We start from the raw sequence: 23,222 nt of genomic DNA, 5'->3' as shown, positions 1-23,222 counted from the left end.
GCCGGCACTAGTGGACAGGACGCCCCGCCACAGGACCACCACACCAGCACCCCACCCCCTGCAGACGGAGAACCACCCCGTAAGCGGTCCCTGAGATCCAGGAACAGGACAGAGCACGATGGCAAGACCCCTGCCAAGAAATGAGACCACCTTGATTGTCATCCCACTGTCCCACTTTGTAACCCTGTCCATATTTGAACTGCCCCAGCTCCACTTCCTATGCCCATATGGGCAATGCACCTGTGAGACTAATAGACTGGACTCTGCCATGGACATTCCTCCACCATCACCCCTCACCATTTTACCACCCCCTCCAATAAATAGCACTTCAACAAACACCCTTGAAGCACAAAAATCTCAGGAGTCAGTCTGTGATTTTGAAAATGTGTATTAGCTATGACAATGACAAAATCCATTAGAAAATGTAATGTCAACATACCTACATTCATAATTGAGATATTGAGCGCAATTCATTTTTCTTTCTACTGCTTTTCGGTGCCACCGGTATATATTTTTTTACAATACGCTAGATTTGAGCCACACTATAAATATATGTTTATATCTACCTACAAGTATTTAACAAGTTTGGGCTGCAGTGTTCATTTTTACCTTACTGGTTCAGTTTAGCGCATGGGGTTTATATATATATATATGGACTGGAGAAGGGTGTAATTCATATCCTTTATACAACTTCGCCATAGGAGGTTCGCCTTTATATTTTTACAACATGGCTGTCCTTGGAAATAATGTTTATTAACATCTGTAGATATTTTATATTTCTATATATATCCAGACCTTAACGGACCACTCAAGCCTGGTGTTCTCCCCGATGGGGCCCATCTTCTAGCAAATGGAGGGTAAGCACAATGTTTTAACTTTGCTATATAAATCATTTTGACACAACATTTGGCACACTTCACTGAAGGGAGATTTCCACTTGTGTTCGGATGTGAATTGCTAACACTGAGCACACTTTTTTTTTTTTTTAATGATTCGTGTTCTCTGTCTTTTATTTCAGGTTCCTGCTATTATTGATTCCCTAATATGGGTTTCTAATTACTTAAGGATTAGGTAGGTGTCATGGTCCTGATGAATCGCATTAGATCATTTTTGACTAATTAGTGAGAAACATGTTGACCTATTTTGAAGTAGCACAAGGGATCTTGGGGGTTATTCCAACCCTGGCGGTCGGTGTTAAAGCGGCGGTAAGACCGCAAACATGCTAGCAGTAAAAAAATTGGAATTATGACTGTGGCGGAAACCTCCAACAAAGACAGCCACTTTAACACTCCGACCGCCACGGCGGTACAAACAAACAGCGCAGCAGTCACTGCCAACAGACAGGCGGAAGACAATGTACCGCCAACAATATCACAACCTACCAATCCGCCACCTTTTCCGGGGCGGATTCACCACGGATAAAAACACGGCAGAAACAGCTATTTCAAAGGGAAAACACTCACCTCTACCCACTCCACGAGGAAGGAGGACACCATGGAGCCGGAACTCCATATACTTCCTGCACTAGTCTTCCTGCTCCTGTACGACGATCATCAACGCCGGCGGCGAAGACAACGGTGAGTACTGCACCTACGACATAGGTGAGCGGGAGGCAAAAGACAGGGACACACACACGCAACACCCCCACCCTCACCCACTACAACACACACACCAATGCATATCCAAACATTAAAGTAACAACCCCCAAGCCCCCCGGAAGAATGCAAAGACCAAAGGAAATGAGTGGAACCATTGTAATATTTCAAAATACAGTAACCAATATATATATATATATATATATATATATATATATATATATATATATATATATACACATTAAACAAAATATACACCACGGTTAGTAGTGCAGGAAATACACAAGTCATTGTCCGTGGACCACTGGACCCAAAATGCATGGGCGGGGCCCACACAAGATACCTGACCAGAAACGGAGAGAACACTGCTGGGGCATCAGATACAAATACAACAGGCACCTCAGGGGGAAGGGAAGGGTGGCACCTCAGCCAGATGAGTGCACCACGCCAGATCCACGAGGGGGCTCCATGCCCATTGATGTATCCTGGGGAGTGAAAAGCCACAGTCTCTCAAATCTCTACAGTGGGTGGTTTGCCCACTGTTCAATCGTGGGGAGTGCAAAGCCACAGTCTCTCAAGTCTCTACAGTGGGTGGGTTGCCCACTGCTTTATCCTGGGGAGTGCAAAGCCACAGTCTCTCAAGTCTCTACAGTGGGTGGGTTGCCCACTGTTCAATCCTGGGGAGTGCAAAGCCACAGTCTATCAAGTCTCTACAGTGGGTGGGTTGCCCACTGCTACATCCTGGGGAGTGCAAAGCTACAGTCTCTCAAGTCTCTACAGTGGGTGGGTTGCCTACTGTTCAATCCTGGGAGTGCAAAGCCACAGTCTCTCAAATGGAGAACAGTCTCCACTGGTTCTGGAGGGGGACTGGTGCCCAGAGTGCTTCATCCTGTGCAGGACAGAGGTAGTGGATGGATCTCTCCACTGGTTCTGGAGGGGGACTGGTGCCCAGAGTGCTTCATCCTGTGCAGGACAGAGGTAGTGGATGCCTTTCTCCACTGGTTCTGGAGGGGGACTGGTGCTCAGAGTGCTTCATCCTGCCAAGGACAGACTGAGTGGATGCCTTTCTCCACTGGTTCTGGAGGGGGACTGGTGCCCAGATTGCTTCATCCTGCCAAGGACAGACTGAGTGGATGCCTTTCTCCACTGGTTCTGGAGGGGGACTGGTGCCCAGAGTGCATCACTCTCCCCGTGCCGGTCCCAGTTGCGTCACTACCCCTGCAGCTCATGGGCTAGCGGTGCTTGCCCTGTTCAGCGGTGCTTGCCATGGCGGTCTTTGCCCTGTTCAGCGGTGCTTGAGTTTGAAGTTTCTGACCTGTTCAGCGGTGCTTGCCATGGCGGTCTTTGCCCTGTTCAGCGGTGCTTGCCCTGTTCAGCGGTGCTTGAGTTTGAAGTTTCTGACCTGTTCAGCGGTGCTTGCCATGGCGGTCTTTGCCCTGTTCAGCGGTGCATGCCCTGTTCAGCGGTGCTTGCCATGGCGGTCTTTGCCCTGTTCAGCGGTGCTTGCCCTCTTCAGCGGTGCTTGACTTGGCGGTCTTTGCCCTGTTCAGCGGTGCTTGCCCTGTTCAGCGGTGCTTGCCATAGCGGTCCTTCATTGACCAGGTGGGCTGGGGCTGGCGGTCCTTCATTGGGCAGCTGGGCTGTGGCTGCCGGGGCCCTCCTGGGCAGCTGGGCTGTGGCTGGCATTGGCCTCCTGGCCACTGACGATTGGGCTGCCCTCCTGGGCACTGACTCTGGCGGTGGCCTCCTGGCCACTGACGATCAGGCTGCCCTCCTGGGCACTGACTCTAGTGGTGGCCTCCTGGGCAGCTGGGATGATGGTGGTCTTCTCCGTCGTGCTGCTCCTCCCAGACTTTGGCGATTTCTTCTGCCCCTTCCCCTCCTTGGGAGGAGTCACAGCTGAGTGGACACTCCCCCCGGGACCCTTGTGAGTGGCTTTGCTGGCTGGAGTCTTCCCCCACTCCCGCTGGGCACTGCCCAACTTCTGGTGCTTCACAGGGTGGGGACTGGCTGTGCTGTGGCTCCGTGTCACACTGGCTGCCCTGGCGCCCGGTGCACTCCACATACCTCTAACAACAGGCACCACTGGTCCCGGAGATTTTTTGGCTGAGGTGCTAGTAAGGGACCTATGAATAGGAGGGGGGGTGGGAAAGAGGTCAAGCTTGGTCAGGAAAAGTTTCTTAGGAACACTTGGACAGGTAGCTGGAGGGGGTCTGGGAGTAGAGGGAGAGGAGGTGGTTGTAGGAGGTGTAACTTTTGTGGTTTTGGGTGCAGGTGCATGCGCTGGAGGATGTCGTGAGGTGGATGTATGTTAGGTGGGTGTGTGCCTGCGTTTGTGTACTTTGGGAGGGGGCATCACAGACACACTGGGAGAGGACACAGGGACATTTAAATGTTAGTGGGGTGGTGAGTGTACGTGAGCGGGGTGTGCTGGTGGGTGTGCTGGTGCGGGACCTAGTGGCTGTAGTCGTAGTGCATGCAGGTGAGAGTGTAGACGAGACTGGGAGGGAGGAGGGAGACGACGAGGAGGGGAACACAGTGGAGGCAGTGGATGTTGGTGTGTCTGTATGTGTGTGATGCTTGCGTGAGTGCCTGTGGGATGTGTGGTGCTTATGTTTGCCTGAGCTTCCCTTGTGTGGTGAGGTGTGTGCATGCTGGTCTGATGGTGTGCTTGGGATAGGCAGGGGTACAGGGGATTGGGTCTGGGTGGAGGAAGTTGGAGGGGGGAAGGCTAGACACAGGGACAATGGCTGTCATCAGTGCTGAGGTCGGAGTTTGCAGGGTTCGATGAAGGGCAGCCTGACCAGAATGAATGCCCTCCAGGAATGCATTAGTGTGCTGCAATTCCCTTTATACAACCGGGATGGCACTCAAAATGGTAGACTGCCCAACAGTGAGTGGCCTGAGGAGGTCAATGGCCTCCTCACTGAGGGCAGCAGAGGTGACAGGGGCAGGGGCTGAGGTGCCTGGGGCAAAGGTGATGCCCATCCTCCTGGGTGAGCGGGCACGGGGCAAAGGCTGAGGGGCTGCTGGGAGGGCGGTTCTGGTAGGGGGGTGTGGCGGCTGTACCTGTAGAAGTGGGGGGCACAGATTTTGCCGCCACCACAAGGGAGCTCCCATCGGAGGATGAGTCCGTGTCGCTGGTTGCTGATCCTGTCCCCGCCGTGAAGCTCCCCTCCCCCTCCGTCCCACTGATGTATTCCGAGTCCGTGGTGTGGCCCTCCATGGCCATGTGGGATGCAGCTCCCTCGTGCTCCGGTGCCACTGTACCTCCACCTGATGATGCTGTTGCACATAAGAACAGGGAGACCACAAAAAGGGGGACGACGCCAGAAGAAAGACAGTTTGAGTGCATGGCTTACCGCTACCATTGGTGGACAATACAGACACAGCAGCCCCCTGCACTACGCCGCACTGTTGGGCTCTACAGATGCAGTTCCTGGGATATGGCCTACATGGCTATGGTCCACATCTGCACACATAGATGACACAGGGGCATGTATACCTGTACTTGGCAGTCTACAGAGGTGGGGTGGAGTGCCACATGGCCTGCATTACGGAGGGGCCTAGCCTACGGAACTCGCCCTCGCCTAGGGGAACCCACAGCCCTCCTCCCCAACCCAGACACATTCACTGCGCGCAAAGTCCGCAGAATGATGTTGTACTCACCCCCTTGTGTCTGCTGTGATGCCCTTAAGCGCCCATCTAACTCCGGGTAGGCCACCGCCAGGATCCGGAATATCAGGGGGGTCATGGTGCAACGGGCACCCCTCCCACGTTGGGAGGCCATCCCCAGCTGAGCCTCCGCCGTGTTCTTGCTCCAGCGGCGAATGTCCTCCCATCTTTTACGGCAGTGGGTGCTCCGTCTCTGGTGGACCCCCAGGGTCCAGACGTCGTTGGTGATGGCACGCCAAATACCCTTCTTCTGGTGGGCGCTGACCTAAATTAAATGAACAAGGGAAGAAGAGAAGTCATTAGCAACTGCACCGTGGAAGTGAGTGGCCCACATCCCTACCCTTGCCATGTGGCACATGCATTCACAGTCCATCATGCACGCAGAACCGTGGCCCCTTCCTTCTTACATCCAGCCCTCTCCACTCAGGCATAGCCCATGCAACGTGCTCCCTGTGTACTTACCTGTTGGTCTGGAGGACCGTAGAGTAGCGTGTACTGGGGGAGGACCCCGTCCACGAGCTTCTCCAACTCCTGTGCAGTGAAGGCAGGGGCCCTTTCCCCAGACGCACGTGCCATTGTCTCTTCCAGACCGAGGTCAGAGCAGTGTAGGTCCTCTCCTGTCAAAGATCAGGTATCGAGTGATTGAACAGATAGAAAATGGCGGTCACGTCCACGGGGTGACGTCCGCGGCGGTGCGTACCATCACCGCCGGCGCAATTCGTCATTGGCTCCTTGGACCCATAGGGTCCAATGTTAACCAATGCAGCATTGTGCCGCGGTCTTCGACCGCCTACCGCAACGGTGTACAACGCCAGCGCAGTTACCTCACATCCCATTGTCCCACTTTAGAGGTCAGGCAGCCGCCATTTCAGGGGCCCACATGGCTTCATTTTCAACTGCGTCACACATACCTAGGCCTAGACTCAACACACATACAGGCAACTTTTTGGATTATGTTTCGTGTTCTGTGTAGACTGTGGGTACATACCTCTGAGTTGTTTGACTCTGTGGTCGCTGTTGTCCTTCCTAGGCACCGTCCGCTGGGACATGTGAGGAGATGGCGGAATCCTCCGGTGTACCGACCGCTGGTGGACCTGTTGACAATGGAGGAGCGACATTTAATCATCACCTACAGGTTTGACTGTGCCACAATCCAGGAACTGTGTACCCAGTTGGAGCCTGACCTGATGTCAGCAATCCGCCATCCCACAGGAATCCCCCCTCAAGTGCAGGTGCTATCAGTGCTCCATTTCCTTGCAAGTGGGTCATTTCAAACAACAGTGGCCATGGCATCAGGGATGTCCCAGCCTATGTTTTCCGACGTGTTGTCCAGAGTGTTGTCTGCCCTTCTGAAACACATGTGGAGCTACATCGCTTTCCCTCAGGTGGAGGATTTGCCTACAGTGAAAGGTGACTTCTATGCCCTTGGACATATCCCTAACATCATAGGTGCCATTGATGGGACCCATGTAGCTCTGGTCCCCCCCCACAGGAGTGAACAGGTGTACAGGAACCGGAAGAGTTATCATTCCATGAATGTACAGATGGTATGTTACATCTCCCAGGTAAATGCTATGTTCCCTGGTTCAGTGCATGACGCCTACATAGTGTGGAATAGCAACATCCCTTATGTGATGGGTCAACTCCAGAGGCACCAGGTGTGGCTATTAGGGGACTCTGGTTACCCCAACCTGTCATGGCTACTGACCCCAGTGAGGAATCCTAGGGCCAGGGCAGAGGAACGCTACAATGAGGCCAATGGGCGGACTAGGAGGGTGATAGAACGCACCTTCGGCCTCCTGAAGTCCAGGTTCAGGTGCCTCCATATGAGAGGGGGTTCCCCATTCTACTCACCAAGGAAGGTGTGCCAGATCATCGTGGCCTGCTGTATGCTTCACAATTTGGCTTTGCGACGCCAGGTGCCTTTTTTGCAGGAGGATGGTCCAGATGACGGTGTTGTGGCAGCTGTGGAGCCTGTGGACAGTGATGAGGAGGAAGCACAGGAAGAAGACATTGACAACAGGGACTCAGTTATCCAGCAATATTTCCAGTGACACAAGGGTGAGAATACATTCCTGCCTACTACAAGTACTTTCATACTTCTACCTCTATCCTGTCTGTCGATTTTAACCAGTATATGGTAACTGAGTTGTACATTTCCATTACGGTTTCACAGGTGTGGTTTCCAACGTGTGTCATCTGCTTACATTCCTCATGGACTTGAGATGTGTGACATAGGTATGTTGACATTACATTTGAGAGCGCATTTTGTCACTGTCATTGCTGTAATACATTTTCTAAATCACAGACTGACTCCAGGTTGTTTTATGCTTCAAGGGTGTTTATTTAAGTGCTAAATATTGGAGGGGGGTTGTAAAATGGTGAGGGGTGATGGTGGAGGACTGTCCATGGCAGAGTCCAGTCTATGAGTCTTACAGGTGCATTGCCCATATGGGCATGGGAAGTGGAGCTGGACCAGTTCCAACATGGACAGGGCTACAAAGTGGGACAGTAGGATGACAATCAGGGTGGTCTTATTTTTTGGTGGGGGTCTTGCCATTGTGCTCTGTCTTGTTCCTGGTTCTCAGGGACCACTTGCGGGGTGGTTCTCCGTCTGCAGGGGGTGGGGTGCTGGTGTGGTGTTCCTGTGGTGGTGCCTCCTGTCCACTAGCGCCGGCGGAGGTGGTGGGCAATTCATTGTCCTGGCTAGTGTCAGGGGCCCCTTGGAGTGCCACAGTGTCCCTCCTGGTCTTGAGTATCTCCTTCAGCACCTCTACGATGGTGCCCAGGGCGGTGCTGATGGTTCTGAGTTCCTCTCTGAAGCCCATATACTGTTCCTCCTGCAGGCGCTGGGTCTCCTGAAACTTGGCCAGGACCGTTGCCATCGTCTCCTGGGAGTAGTGGTATGCTCCCATGATGGAGGAGAGGGCCTCGTGGAGAGTGGGTTCCCTAGGCCTGTCCGCCCCCTGTCGCACGGCAGCCCTCCCAGTTCCCCTGTGTTCCTGTGCCTCCGTCCCCTGGACCGTGTGCACACTACCACTGCCCTCAGGTCCCTGTTGTTGTTGGGGTGGCGGGTTATCCTGGGTTCCCTGTAGTGGTGGACACACAGCTGATTGATGTGTCCTGTGGACGGAGGTATGGGCCCGCTGGATGGGTTCTGTGCCGTATTACGAGTTCCATAGGATATAATGGACTCGTAATACGGCTGGTGGTATATCCGTCACTTTACTGTCACGTTTGGGACAGATTAACACCTCCTCCAAAGTTGTAATCAGGCCCTTTGTGTGGAACTGTGTGTACCTTATTGATTAAGACGGGGTGGTGGGTTAGCCTGGGTTCCCTGTAGTGGTGGACACACAGCAGCTTGACGTGTCCTGGGGACGGAGGTATGGGCCCGCTGGGTTGGTGCTATGCTGGTGTTTCCAGAGGGGGGAAGCTCTGTGGTGGCCTGTGACTGGGTGTGGGGAACCGACTGTCCCGAGGTCCCCGATGGGCCAGGCTGGTCATCGCGAACCAGTTGGACAGAGGTGCTGTCATCACTGTGGGCCTCTTCTGTTGGTGGTGTGGACATGTGTGGACCCTCCTGTCCAGTGACGTTGGGTAGGGGTCCTGCAGGGTTATAAAAGAATGTTTATTACATCTGTGTGTGTCATGGTGTGCAATGGGTGGTTGACCGTGTACCCCAGTGCTTGCATTCCTGTGTGGGACCTTTTGTGATGATGGTTTAGGGGGGTGTATGGGTATGTGCAGTGGGCATGCTTTTGTGATGGGTGTCCATGCTTTGTTGTTGCATGCAGGGCTTGGTGTTAGGATGTGTGGTTTGTGATGTTGGGACATTTGTGAGGAGTGATGGGGGTGAGGGTGGGGGTATGTGCTGGCATGCAGGTAGGGTGGGGGATGTAATAGTTAAGATTTGACTTACCAGAGTCCATTCCTCCACCTACTCCTGCGAGGCCCTCAGGATGCAGAATCGCCAAGACCTGCTCCTCCCATGTTAGTTGTGGGGGAGGAGGTGGGGGTCCGCCGCCAGTCCGCTGAACCGCCAGGTGGTGTCTTGAGACCACGGAATGCACCTTCCCCTGTAGGTCGTTCCACCTCTTCCTGATGTCCTCCCGATTTCTTGGGTGCTGTCCCACTGCATTGACCCTGTCCATTATTCTTCGCCATAGCTCCATCTTCCTTGCAATTGAGGTGTGCTGCACCTGTGCTCCGAATAGCTGTGGCTCTACCCAGACGATTTCCTCCACCATGACCCTAAGCTCCTCCTCCGAGAACCTGGGGTGTCTTTGCCGTGCCATGGGGTGGTGTAAGTGAAGTGTGGGGTGATAAGTGTGCTGATATGTAGTGGTGTGTAGTGTGCAGTGCATGGAAGTTATGTGGTGCTGGTGTTGTGTGCCTGTGGATGCTAGTGTTGTTGATGGTGGTGTCTCTCTCTGTCCTTCTCTCAGTAATTGTTGTCGTAAGGGTTTGTGGATGATGTGGGTGTGTGTTTTATATTGTATTGAGAGTGTGGGAGTGGTGTGTGTATGTGTATCAGGTGTGTGTATTTCAAATTGTCCAATGTGGCTGTGTTTTGTAAATGTGTGTGTGTTTTGAGCGTGGCGGTGTGTACCGCCAATGGAATACCGCGTTGAAAGACCGCTGCATGGATTTGTGGGTCGTGATAGTGTGGGCGTATTTCTGTTGGCGTGACGGTGGAGGTTTTGTTTTCACCAGTTTATCACTGACATTTGGTGTGGCGGACTTGTGTGGGTGTATGTATTTTGGAGGATTCCGAGCTGTGGGTCATAATAGCTGTGGCGGATTTCAGTGGCCGCGGCGGTGTGTTGGCGGTCTTGTGTACGGCGGTAAGCGGCTTTTACCGCCAATGTTGTAATGACAGCCCATGTCTCCTAAATTGGCTGCTGTGTCCTGCAACATTTCAACAATGCAAGGATGCCCCATGTGTGAGATGTTACTTGGAAACCCTTTGTTGTCCTGTGCACCAGTTGCACATGTGTAGCCATGCACCAACTCTACCTACTCTACACCCGGGTGCTTGGCTATCTGCCATGTGGAGGTGGATGTAGCTGTGCTGTAAGGTACACCGCCCTGGAGATATGCGTTTTTGATGGCCAATTGGCTCTTTCTGTGTGTGCAGCCATATGCAGCATGCATTTGTGCCACATTCATCTGAGTTCATAGCACAGTCTACCTCCTATTTGCAGACTGCATACTGCACCCTTGGAGTGGTATTTTTGTATTGGCACTTCCTCAAGTCTTAGGGGACAGCAACATGTGAGTCTGCACATTCATGCTATGTATCTTGTAGTGACAGACCTGCAACGAGAAACATTTCACACCCCTTCCACGCTACATGCAGCATGGGAGGGTGGCCAATTTAGAATGTGGTTTAAAGTAATGTAGAGATGGTCATCTGGCAATGTGTACATACAGTCAAGGCCATCACTTTGAAACTGTTGGCTATTACATTGTTCCCTTGGTGTTCCAGAGTGGAAGCTAATCTTTGTGTCAGCTATGAGGTGTCCAAGGGTGTGTATCCCATTGTCACTGGATGATGAACATAACTAGCAGTATTGCTCCTATTTTCCAAAACAATAATGTGCATTTCTACTGTCGACACATGCACAGTCCTGGCTGTGGGATGTAGCTCATCTACTTCGCAAATGTGTCCCTTGGCACAGTGCATGTGAGGTCAGTGAAGTCCTGTTGTCTCCTACTGGGTCCCACTATGACATCCATGATCTGAACTGTCTGACTGTGTCTCTGCTCCCCATTAGGCCATTTTGTGGATCTGGTACAGACATGATGGTGTTGTGAGTCAGTGAGTGTTGAATGTGAGGTTGCACTACAGTGACTGTGGTTCCACTCCAACACATCTGGCACATGGTATGTGTTGGTGATTGATCTTGTATTCCTATGTGTGTGAGCCACTGCATCAGGCAGATGTCTCTGCACACTACAGGTCAGTTAGGTATGTGTTGATGAGATGCAGCATGTATTGGCGCAAGTTGTTAGGTATTTGATATTTGTTCTGCCAGTGTGTCCAACAGGTTTGGGGTGTTGTGTGTACATTACTAGATTTGTAGACATTCCAACAAGTAGGCCATTTCCAAATTGTCCATCCTGGAACTGTTCATTGATCTGTGCCGGAATATGTAGGCATTGTGGACACTCCCAGGATACTTGGCCAAAATATTTATGAATAATCTGCGGTGGTCCACTGTGCCCTGCACATTAATGAAATAAGTACTCGGTTGCTGCAGATGGTACGAGCCGGACATGGGTGCAGTCCATTACACAGAGCGCATGTGGAAAGCCATGGATTTGATAGAACCCCTGTTTGTTCTCCTGCTGCTTTTGCTGGGTGTTGGGGAATCTGATGTGGCAGGGTGTCAGGGAGATGATGGCGTCTAAGACCTTTGGCAGGAATGCAGAGAACGACAGCTGTGAGACACCAGAAACCAGTGCACCCGTTGTTTGGAATGAGCCACTTGCCAGCATGTGCAGGACAAAGAGCAGCATTCTTATCAGTGGTATGTTGTCTGGGGTCAGCAGGCTGGCTGCAATTTGCGGCTCAATGTGGTGCATTAGGTGTAGTATGGCTTGTCGGTTCAGTCTATAGTCCTAATTATGTCCAGGTCCCTAAGGCCAAGGAGGGTTGTCCTGGTTCTGAAGAGCCTCTCCTGCCTTCTGCGTTGCCTTTGTGGGTCGCGTTGTAGTGGTGCTGATTGCTGTAGTTGTTGCTGTCCTCTGCGCCGTCTAGCAAGCTGCATCAGTCTCACCTCCATCTTGTCCTGGGGGTTGTAATGTTGCTTCTGTGTGTTTTCCTTAAGTAGTGGTGTGTTTGCCTCATTTTTTCACCACTGCCCTGACCCAAGCGTTAAATTTTGACGCAAATCGGTGTTAACGTAATTTTTTGGGTCCGCTCCCACCCGTGCGTCTTTTTTGCCCGGGTGGATAAATATTGCACTAGGGTGTTCATTTTTTGGACGGGAACACCTACCATGCATCTCGTCGATGCAAGGAGGTTTCACACATCCGAAAAATGATATTAACACCATTGTTTTGGTGCTAGATGGGTCTGGCATCAAAATATAAATAAAGTGTTAAGTTTGTGCCACATTTGCGTAAAATAAAATTACAACAATCTGGTGCAAACAGGGTATAGATATGCCCTTTAGTGTCACACTGAAGTCCAGGAACAGGGGAATAGAAGTGGAACACATGGTTTCTATGGGGAAGAGGATGTCCTCTACAGTGAGACTAGGGTTGCAAAAGTTGAAGGACCCAGAATTTGATATTTCCCTAGCATTATAGGGCACTGCTCTTAATCTGACCCCGTAATATCTCCTTGGATGGACTACTTGGGGAACCAAAACTTTGGGTAAACCACTTTTACTGGCCCTGATGAGGGGTGAATAAATTATGTTGCTCCTGTACAGCATGTTATGCCAGTGATACAGACAGAATGGCAAACCTAGACACCCCTGAAGGTTAGGAATGACACTGTAGGACCCCATGTCAGTCTCAGAGAACTAGTTATACTTGGCAATTTTGGGCCACGTTATTATGTACCTCGGGCCATAACCCTTAGGAAGTTGACTGTACCTATAATGGTCAGGGCCTTTCTTAGTATCTATACCAGAGTATGGTTTCCCAAGGAGATAAACTTAAGGGGCCAAACTTCATGCCTCAATACTTGAATGTTCTGTGAGATGAGTGTGGTGTGACTTTCACCACCCCTTATCACCCTCAAAACAATGGGCTTGTGGAAGGATTTGACAAGACCGTAAAAGGCATGATTATGGGGTTGTCCAAGAAGTTTCACAGAAAGTGAGATGCCCTACTCACATGCCCTATATTTGCCTACAGAGAGGTACCACAAAACAGAAGTGGGCTTCAGTCTCTTTGTACTTTTTCATCGTCACTATTACAGAGGTTGCTGAAGGTTTGTCTGAGACAGGTTGGAGAATCCTTACAAGGACCCTACAGGACATTGCAGACTATGATCCTCATTATGACATTGATGGTAAATCCTGCTTACCGCCGCGGTGATGGGTGCCAACATACCACCGCAGTGGCGAATATATTGCTTGCCATATTATGACACACACACCAAACTGACAGAATACTGCCACAGACACAAGTCAGCCAGCCCAAAGGTCAGTGCTCAAGTGGGGGTCCCAACACCCATACCGTTACAACAACAAAACAACGCCCACCACATTATGACTCATGAATCACCACAGCGGAAATTGAACAGTGGTAAACCATTGGCTGTACACACTGGCGCAGTCAGAATGGACACCCACATACAAAACAACACTATAGTGGCCAATACTAAAAATACACACCTGACATTTATACACACACCATACCCGCCCACCCACAGCACTATAACACACATACCCACATTGCCCACAACCATTATTAGCAACAATTACTGCCAAGAGATTGACATGAACAGCACAGAGACAACTAGACACACACACCACACACACCCATGCAACCCTCATGCATCCCACATCTCACGCACCACCACATTACTCAACACACTTTCTCAAACACACCCCAGACAACACACATGTCCCCACAAAGGCACCCCCGTTTCAATGATGAGGAGTTAAGGGTCATGGTGGAGGAAATTGTTAGGATCGAGCCACAGCTGTTTGGAGCACAGGTACAGCAGATATCCATTGCAAGGAAGCTAGAGCTATGGAGAATCGTGGACAGGGTGAATGCCGTGGGACAGCACCCCAAAACAAGGGACAACATCAGGAAGAGGTCGAATGACCTCTGGGGGAAGGTATGTTCCGTGGCATCAAAGCACCAGATCGCCATCCAGAGGACTGGCGGTGGACCCCACCTCCTCCCCCTCAGCTCACAGCATGGGAGGAGCAAGTCTTGGCAATACTGTATCCTGAGGGACTGACTGGAGTAGCCGGAGGACTGGAGACTGGTAAGTCAACATTTACCACTTATCACCCCCATACCTACATGCCATCTCACCCCCTCACCCTCACTCACATCACTTCACTCTATCCCACACAGTGCACCTACACATCTGACTAAGCCCAATGCCAAGCCATGCATGCCATACCAATGCATGGACACCCTCCCCAGCCCTGCATGGACAACCATCACCAAAGCATGCACAGCCTAGGTGTAGGAAGTTGGCTCTGTATGCACTATTTCAAAGTAAGGAATAGTATGCACAGAGTCCAGGGGTTCCCCTTAGAGGTAAGGTAATGGCAAAAAGAGATAATACTAATGCTCTATTTTGTGGTAGTGTGGTCGAGCAGTAGGCTTTTCAGAGGAGTAGTGTTAAGCATTTGTTGTACATACACAAGCAATAAATGAGGCACACACACTCAAAGACAATTCCAGGCCAATAGGTTTTTGTATAGAAAAATATATTTTCTTAGTTTATTTTAAGAACCGCAGGTTAAAATTTTACATGTAATACTTCAAATGAAAGGTATTGCAGGTAGGTACTTTAGGAACTTTGAATAATCACAATAGCATATATACTTTTCATATAAATCACATGTAGCTATTTCAAAACTAGACACAGTGCAATTTTCACAGTTCCTAAGGGGAGTAAGAGTTTGTTAGTTCTTGCAGATAAGTAAACCACCTACGGGGTTCAAGTTTGGGTCCAAAGTAGCCCACCGTTGGAGGTTCAGAGCAACCCCAAAGTTACCACACCAGCAGCTCAGGGCCGGTCAGGTGCAGAGGTCAAAGTGGTGCCCAAAACGCATAGGCTTCAATGGAGAAGGGGGTGCCCCGGTTCCAGTCGGCCAGCAGGTAAGTACCCACGTCTTCGGAGGGCAGACCAGGGGGGGTTTTGTAGGGCACCGGGGGGGACACAAGTTAGCACAGAAAGTACACCCTCAGCAGCACAGGGGCGGCCAAGTACAGTGTGGAAACACACGTCGAGTTTCCAATGGAAATCAATTGGAGACCAAGGGGTCTCTTCAGCGATGCAGGCAGGCAAGGGGGGGGGCTCCTCAGGGTAGCCACCACCTGGGCAAGGGAGAGGGCCTCCTGGGGGTCACTCCTGCACTGGAGTTCCGATCTTTAAGGTCCTGGGGGCTGCGGTGCAGAGTCTTTACCAGGCGTCGGGATCTGGGAAGCAGGCAGTCGCGGTCAGGGGGAGCCTCAGGATTCCCTCTGCAGGCGTCGCTGTGGGGTCTCAGGGGGGGGCAACTCTGGCTACTCACAGTCTCGTAGTCGCCGGGGAGTCCTCCCTGAAGTGTTGTTTCTCCAGAAGTCGAGCCGGGGGCGTTGGGTGCAGAGTAGCAAGTCTCACGCTTCTGGCGGGAAACGCAGTTGTTTTAAAGTTGCTCCTTTGAAACAAAGTTGCAGTCTTGGGTGAACAGGGCCGCTGTCCTCAGGAGTTTCTTGGTCCTTCTAGAGCAGTGGTTCCCAACCTGTGGTCCGGGGATCCCTGGGGGTCCGCGAAGCCTTCTCAGGGGGTCCGCGACTGCTAAAAATATTAAAAACTATTAATAAATATTGACAAATTAGGTCCCAAGCTTACAGTAATGACTCAGTGGGGGGTCCCCAGATTCCAGTGATGATTCAGTGGGGGGTCCCTGGGTTCGATTAATGATGAAGTGGGGGTCCACAGAAGGCAAAAGGTTGGGAACCACTGTTCTAGAGCAGGGCAGTCCTCTGAGGATTCAGAGGTCGCTGGTCCTGGGGAAAGCGTCGCTGGAGCAGTGTCTTTAGAAGTGGGGAGACATGCCAGTGGAGCTGGGGCCAAAGCAGTTGGTGTCTCCGTCTTCTCTGCTAAGTTTTTCAGCTTAGCAGTCCTCTTCTTCTTAGGTTGCAGGAATCTGAGTTCCTAGGTTCAGGGGAGCCCCTAAATACGGAATTTAGTGGTGTGTTTAGGTCTGGGAGGGCAGTAGCCAATGGCTACTATCCCTGAGGGTGGCTACACCCTCTTTGTGCCTCCTCCCAAGGGGGGGGGGTCACATTCCTATCCCTATTGGGGGAATCCTCCATCTGCAAGATGGAGGATTTCTAAAAGTCAGAGTCACCTCAGCTCAGGTTGCCTTAGGGGCTGTCCTGACTGGCCAGTGACTCCTCCTTGTTTTTCTCATTATCTCCTCCAGCCTTGCTGCCAAAAGTGGGGCAGTGGCCGGAGGGGGCGGGCAACTCCACTAGCTGGAATGCCCTGGGGTGCTGTAACAAAGGGGGTGAGCCTTTGAGGCTCACCGCCTGGTGTTACAGCTCCTGCAAGGGGGAGGTGATAAGCATCTCCACCCAGTACAGGCTTTGTTACTAGCCACAGAGTGACAAAGGCACTCTCCCCATGTGGCCAGCAACATGTCTCGAGTGTGGCAGGCTGCTAAAACCAGTCAGCCTACACAGGTAGTTGGTTAAGGTTTCAAGGGAGACCTCTAAGGTGCCCTCTGGGGTGTGTGTTACAATAAAATGTACACTGGCATCAGTGTGCATTTATTGTGCTGAGAAGTTTGATACCAAACTTCCCAATTTTCAGTGTAGCCATTATGGTGCTGTGGAGTTCGTGTTTGACAGACTCCCAGACCATATACTCTTATGGCTACCCTGCACTTACAATGTCTAAGGTTTTGCTTAGACACTGTATGGGCACAGTGCTCATGCACTGGTGCCCTCACCTATGGTATAGTGCACCCTGCCTTAGGGCTGTAAGGCCTGCTAGAGGGGTGACTTATCTATACTGCATAGGCAGTGTGAGGTTGGCATGGCACCCTGAGGGGAGTGCCATGTCGACTTACTTGTTTTGTCCTCACCAGCACACACAAGCTGGCAAGCAGTGTGTCTGTGCTGAGTGAGGGGTCCCCAGGGTGGCACAAGACATGCTGCAGCCCTTAGAGCCCTTCCCTGGCATCAGGGCCCTTGGTACAAGGGGCACCAGTTACAAGGGACTTACCTGGATGCCAGGGTGTGCCAATTATGAAAACAAAAGTACAGGTTAGGGAAAGAACACTGGTGCTGGGGCCTGGTTAGCAGGCCTCAGCACACTTTCAAATCAAAACATAGCATCAGCAAAGGCAAAAAGTCAGGGGGTAACCATGCCAAGGAGGCATTTCCTTATACTAGGGAAACTAAGAATCACAATACATCATCATGCACAAGTAAAATGCAGGGCAACACCAATAATAGAGGGGAAGCCATGGATGTACAATCTGTCACAGATATGAAGCATAATACATCAATTACTTCCCCACAGGTGCTCCAGCCAGTGTTAGCAGAGAGGAGGTGCCACAACAAACCAGTCCCCCAACAGAAGATGCTCCCAGTGATGACAGTAACTCTGGATTTCAGGATCTGGACCATCAGCCTTGCCCATCAGGGCCCACTGGACTGTCGGTCACCCAAGCCCACTCACAGTCCATCACAGAGCCTCGTCCATCAGTATCCAACACCACAGCACCCACCCAGCATACCCACACCTCTGTCCCCAGAACACGTCAATCAGCAATATGACTACCTGTACAGGGACCCCAGTCCACATCTCATACCCAAGACAATAAGGGACCTGGGGTCAATGGCAGTGGGTACACCATTCAGGGGACAGAGGCACAGGCCAACAGTGACACTGGGAGGACCGCTGTGTGCTAGGGGGAGGACAAGCTCAGGGAACCAACTCTCCAGGAAGTACTCACTGAGGTCATGGGAGCCTACCAACATTCCCAGGACACAATGGGCCAGATCCTTGACAACGTGCAGGCGAACAGGTGGCTGCATTAGGGACAGTAGCAGGGGATCAGGGAGGACTTGCAGGCCATTAACACCACCTTGATCTCCATAGCAGGGGTGCTGGAAGACATGGCCAACACCCTGAGGGAGGCACCAGCACAGCAGTGGGCCCATACCACTAGCCAGTCCATTGACCAGCCCTCCACCTCCACTGCCGCTCGTGGGCAGGAGTCCCCACCACAGGACACACAGGCCACTAGCACCCCTCCCCCTGCAGAAGGTGAACTACCCCACAAACGTTCCCTGTGAGCCAGACAGAAGCCAAAGACACTTGCCAAGACCACCGCCAGGAAACAAGACTCTCTTGATTCCCCCCTTGTCTCCCAATGTGTCAACTTGTCCACTTTGAACTGCCTTTGCTCCCCTTCCTATGGAACCTTGGACACTGGACCTGTGCTACAAATAGACTGGAACAGTACTCTGGACCTTCCTCCGTCATCACCCCATTCCACTGCACTATTCCCTCATTTGCATAGGACTACAATAAACACCCTTAAACACAACTTGACTACTAGTATTTTATGTATTGAAAATGTGCATTTATGGAAACAGTCACATCTAGTGCAAATGATCTGAACACTGTGAGAGCATAGAATTAAGGACCTGTATCAGTCTATAGTCAGCACATCAGGTGATATCACCAACATCTGTAAAATGACAAGCCATAGGTGAGAATAAGTTGAGATGCAAAGTAAGTCAATGCCATCATGCTACATCCACACAGAATACATCAATAGTCAGAGGAATGGTCAGTTGCACTGTTTCACCTGTTTGTCATTGGAAGTATTGACGGATAACTGATGTTCTGTTGTCCTCGTCCTCACCCTCAGCCTCTTCATCCTCACTGTCCTCAGGGTCTGCTGCTGCCACAGGGGTATCTCCAGTCTCTTCCTCCTGCAGAAAAGGTACATGCCGTCTGAGGGCCAGGTTGAGCAACATGCAGCATGCCACTACTATCTGGCACACCTTTTTGGGTGAGTAGCAGAGGGATCCACCTGTCAGATGGAGGCACCTGAACCTTGCCTTCAGGAGGCCGAAGGTCCTCTCGATGATACTTCACCCATGTAACTCATTTTAAAATTCCTCTGCCCTTTGTCCTGGCATTCCTTATAGGGGTTAGCAGCCACAATAGGTTTGGGTAGCCAGAGTCACCTGCAAGTATTTAGGGACAACATTTAGCCTCACACAATGCTATAGAGTTGACAACTGAAGGCCTACACTAACATACATTGGTGGGGACCAGGGCTCACCTACAAGACACACCCTATGCCTCTGTAGTTGGGCCATCACATGTGGGATGCTGCTATTCCTCAGAACAAAGACGTTATGCACCGACCCAGGATACTTAGTATTGACGTGGGAGATGCACTGGTCCGCCAGGCACACCATTTGCACATTCCATGAGTGAAAACTCTTACAATTCCTGAACACCTGTTCATTCTGGCGGGGGGGGAAGCAATATGTGTTCCATCAATCACCCCTATCATATTGGGAATATGTCCCATTGCATAGAATCCGCCCTTCACTGTGGCCAAATCTTCCACCTGGGGGAAAGAAATGTAGCTGCACATTTGTTTTACCAGAGCAGACAACACTCTTGCCAGCACAATTGAGAACATTGGCTGTGACATTCCTGCTGCCAAGCCCACTGTCATTTGGAAAGAACCTGTTGCCAGGAAATGAAGCACTGATAGCACTTGCACAAGAGGGCGGATCCCAGTGGGATGACGGATAACAGATATCAGGTCTGGCTCCCATTGGGCACACAGCTCAGTTACTGTGGACCTGTCCAGTCTATAGGTGCATATCATGTGCCTGTCCTCCAGTGTTGCCAAGTCCACAAGGGGTCTGTACACGGGGGGTGTCTCCTCCTCCCATTCATCCGCAGTGGTAGGTAGCTAAGGGACCCAAGAGTGAGTAGGCTGTCACAATTTGAACAATGGAAACACAACTCAGTGTACATAGTGCATTTATGTGATGGGACAGTGGGAATGGCGAGGTATGTGCCAATCTAGGCTGTGACGCAGTTAAGGATGATATGACCGTTGTCCGCCACCATGAATTGGCGACCGCCTGTCCTGTATCTTGGACAGCTGGAAGTGAGGTAACGCTGCTGATGTAGGGCATCATGGTGGAAGGCGGTTTTGTATCGCCGTGCAATTCCTCATCGGATAATATGGGGCTCTATGGAGTACAGTGGCCAATGGGGATCTCCGCCGGACGTAACTGCCATTTTCTATATGATTCCTCTCTCATTTCCTGACATTCAACAGGAGAACACCTACACTGTGTGTGCTACTGTGACCTGTGTCTAGAACCTACCACGGCTCGTGAGACCGGGGAAAGGGCCCCTACCTTCAATTTGGAGGAGTTGGAGCGATTGGTGGATGGGGTCCTACCCCAGTAAGAACTGCTGTAATGGCCTCCAGATCAACAGGTGGGCACAATGCATGTGGGAAGGATGCATGAGATGTGCGTGCAAGCATTGTGTCATCGGGGGAATGTATTGTGGTGGTGTACATGGTGTGCGCCGGCCGATGTATGTGCCAATGGTGACGGAAACAGGATTAGTGGACCATATGTGTGACAGGCTGGATTGTATGGTCAATAGTGTTCTCCTATCTGTATTACCTCTGCAGGTCTACGCCCATCAAAAGAAGGGATTATGGCGTGCCATCGCCAAGGACGTGTGGACCCTGGGGGTCTATGGCAGGCGGAGCACCCACTGTCGGAAACTGTGGGAGGACCTGAGACGCTGGGCATGGAAGACCCCAGAGGCCCAGCTGGGGATGGCCTCCCAATGAGGACGGGGTGCCCATCGGAACCTGACCCCCCCCTATGGTCTGCATACTGGCGGTGGCCTACCCAGAGCTAGATGGGCGCTTGAGGGAATCGCAGTAGCCACAAGGGGGTGGGTACAGTGGGAATTATTAAGATATTTGGCAGGTGGCATGGAATCCGGGTGGTTGATGTGAGTTAGTGTGTGCCCCTAAGGTCAGGCCAGACATTGCAGCATGAGTCAACTCTAGGGTAATGGGTGTATGGCAAATGCAGGTAACCTAGCTTGTTAGCAATCCATGGGGGTCATTACAACCCTGGCGGACGGTGTTAAATGTGCGGTAATACCGCAAACAGGCCGGCGGACAAAAAAAGGGAATTATGACCCTGGCGGAAACCGCTAACAAAGACAGCCACTTTAACACTCCGCCCGCCACGGCGGTACAGACAAGCAGCGCGGCGGTCACCGCCAACAGACAGGCAGAAGACAATGTACCGCCCACAGTATTACAACAGGCCATTCCGCCACCTTTTCCAGGGTGGATTCACCGTGGATAAAAACACGGCAGAAACAGCATTTGCAATGGGAAAACGCTCACCTTAGCACATCCCACGAGGAAGGAGGACAACATGGAGCCGGAATTACAAATCCTACCTGCCCTTCTCTTCCTACTCATCTACGAAGACCAGCGCCGGCGGCGGCGAAGACAGCGGTGAGTACTGCACCTACGACATGGGGGGGGAGGCAAAAGTTAGGGAAACACACACGAGACACCCCCACCCTCGCATATTACAACATACACACACCAATGAATTTACAAACATCACAGGAACAACCCACAACCCCCCCGGAAGAATGCAAAGACAAAACTAAATCAGTTCAAACATTGTAATGTATCAATCTACATGTGTCAAATATATACAGATATATATAAACTCATACAAAGGTATATACATTACGAGAAGCAGTGCAGATATGCACATCTCAATGTCCGTGCACCACAAGTCCAAAAATGCATGGGCGAAGCCCACACAAGATACCTGTCCACAAACGGAGAGAACACTGCCGGGGCATCAGAGTGAAAAACAACAGGCACCTCAGGGGGAAGGGAATGGGGGGCACCTCAGCCGGATTACAGCACCACGCCACATCCACGACGGGGCTCCATGCCCATTGATGTATCCTGGGGAGTGCAAAGCCACAGTCTCTCAAGTCTCTACAGTGGGTGGTTTGCCCACTGTTACATCCTGGGGAGTGCAAAGCCACAGTCTCTCAAGTCTATACAGTGGGTGGGTTGCCCACTGCTTTATCCTGGGGAGTGCAAAGCCACAGTCTCACAAGTCTCTACAGTGGCTGGTTTGCCCACTGTTCATTCCTGGGGAGTGCAAAGCAACTGTCTCTCAAGTCTATACAGTGGGTGGGTTGCCCACTGCTTTATCCTGGGGAGTGCAAAGCCACAGTCTCACAAGTCTCTACAGTGGGTGGTTTGCCCACTGTTCAATCCTGGGGAGTGCAAAGCCACAGTCTCTCAAGTCTCTACAGTGGGTGGTTTGCCCACTGCTTTATCCTGGGGAGTGCAAAGCCACAGTCTCTCAAGTCTCTACAGTGGGTGGTTTGCCCACTGCTTTATCCTGGGGAGTGCAAAGCCACAGTCTCTCAAGTCTATACAGTGGGTGGGTTGCCCACTGAACAATCCTGGGGTGTGCAAAGCCACAGTCTCTCAAGTGGATAACAGTCTCCACTGGTTCTGGAGGGGGAATGGTGCCCAGCCAGACTTTGTCTCCTGACCTGTGACGATACTTGGGCCCTCCTGGGCAATGCCAATGGCGGTGGTCTCCTGACCAGTGACGATACTTGGGCCCTACTGGGCAATGACTCCGGCGGTGGTCTCCTGACCAGTGACGATACCTGGGCCCTCCTCGGCAATGACTCCGCCGGTGGTCTCCTGACCAGTGACGATACTTGGGCCCTCCTGGGCAATGACTCCAGCGGTGGTCTCCTGACCAGTGACGATACTTGGGTCCTCCTGGGCAATGCCAATAGCGGTGGTCTCCTGACCAGTGACGATACTTGGGCCCTCCTGGGCAATTACTCCGGCAGTGGTCTCCTGACCAGTGATGATACTTGGGCCCTCCTGGGCAATGACTCCGGCGGTGGTCTCCTGAAGGATGCCACCCTTCTCCGCCGTGATGCTCACACCAGGCTGTGCAGACTTCTTCTGGCCCTTCCCAACCTTTGGAGGAGTCACAGCTGACTCTGCAATCCCCCTGAGCCCCATGTGAGTTGTTCTGCCTCCAGGAGTCTTCACCCGGTCCTGTCGGCCACTTTCCAACTTCAGAGCCTTTACAGGGGGTGGACTGGCAGTGCCTTGGCTGAGTGTCACACTGCCTGCCCTGGTGGCCGGTGCGGTGGAGAAG

The sequence above is a fragment of the Pleurodeles waltl genome, chromosome 6 (genome assembly GCF_031143425.1).
Source record: "Pleurodeles waltl isolate 20211129_DDA chromosome 6, aPleWal1.hap1.20221129, whole genome shotgun sequence".
NCBI classification, from domain to species: Eukaryota; Metazoa; Chordata; class Amphibia; order Caudata; family Salamandridae; genus Pleurodeles; species Pleurodeles waltl.
This window is presented reverse-complemented; position numbering follows the sequence as displayed.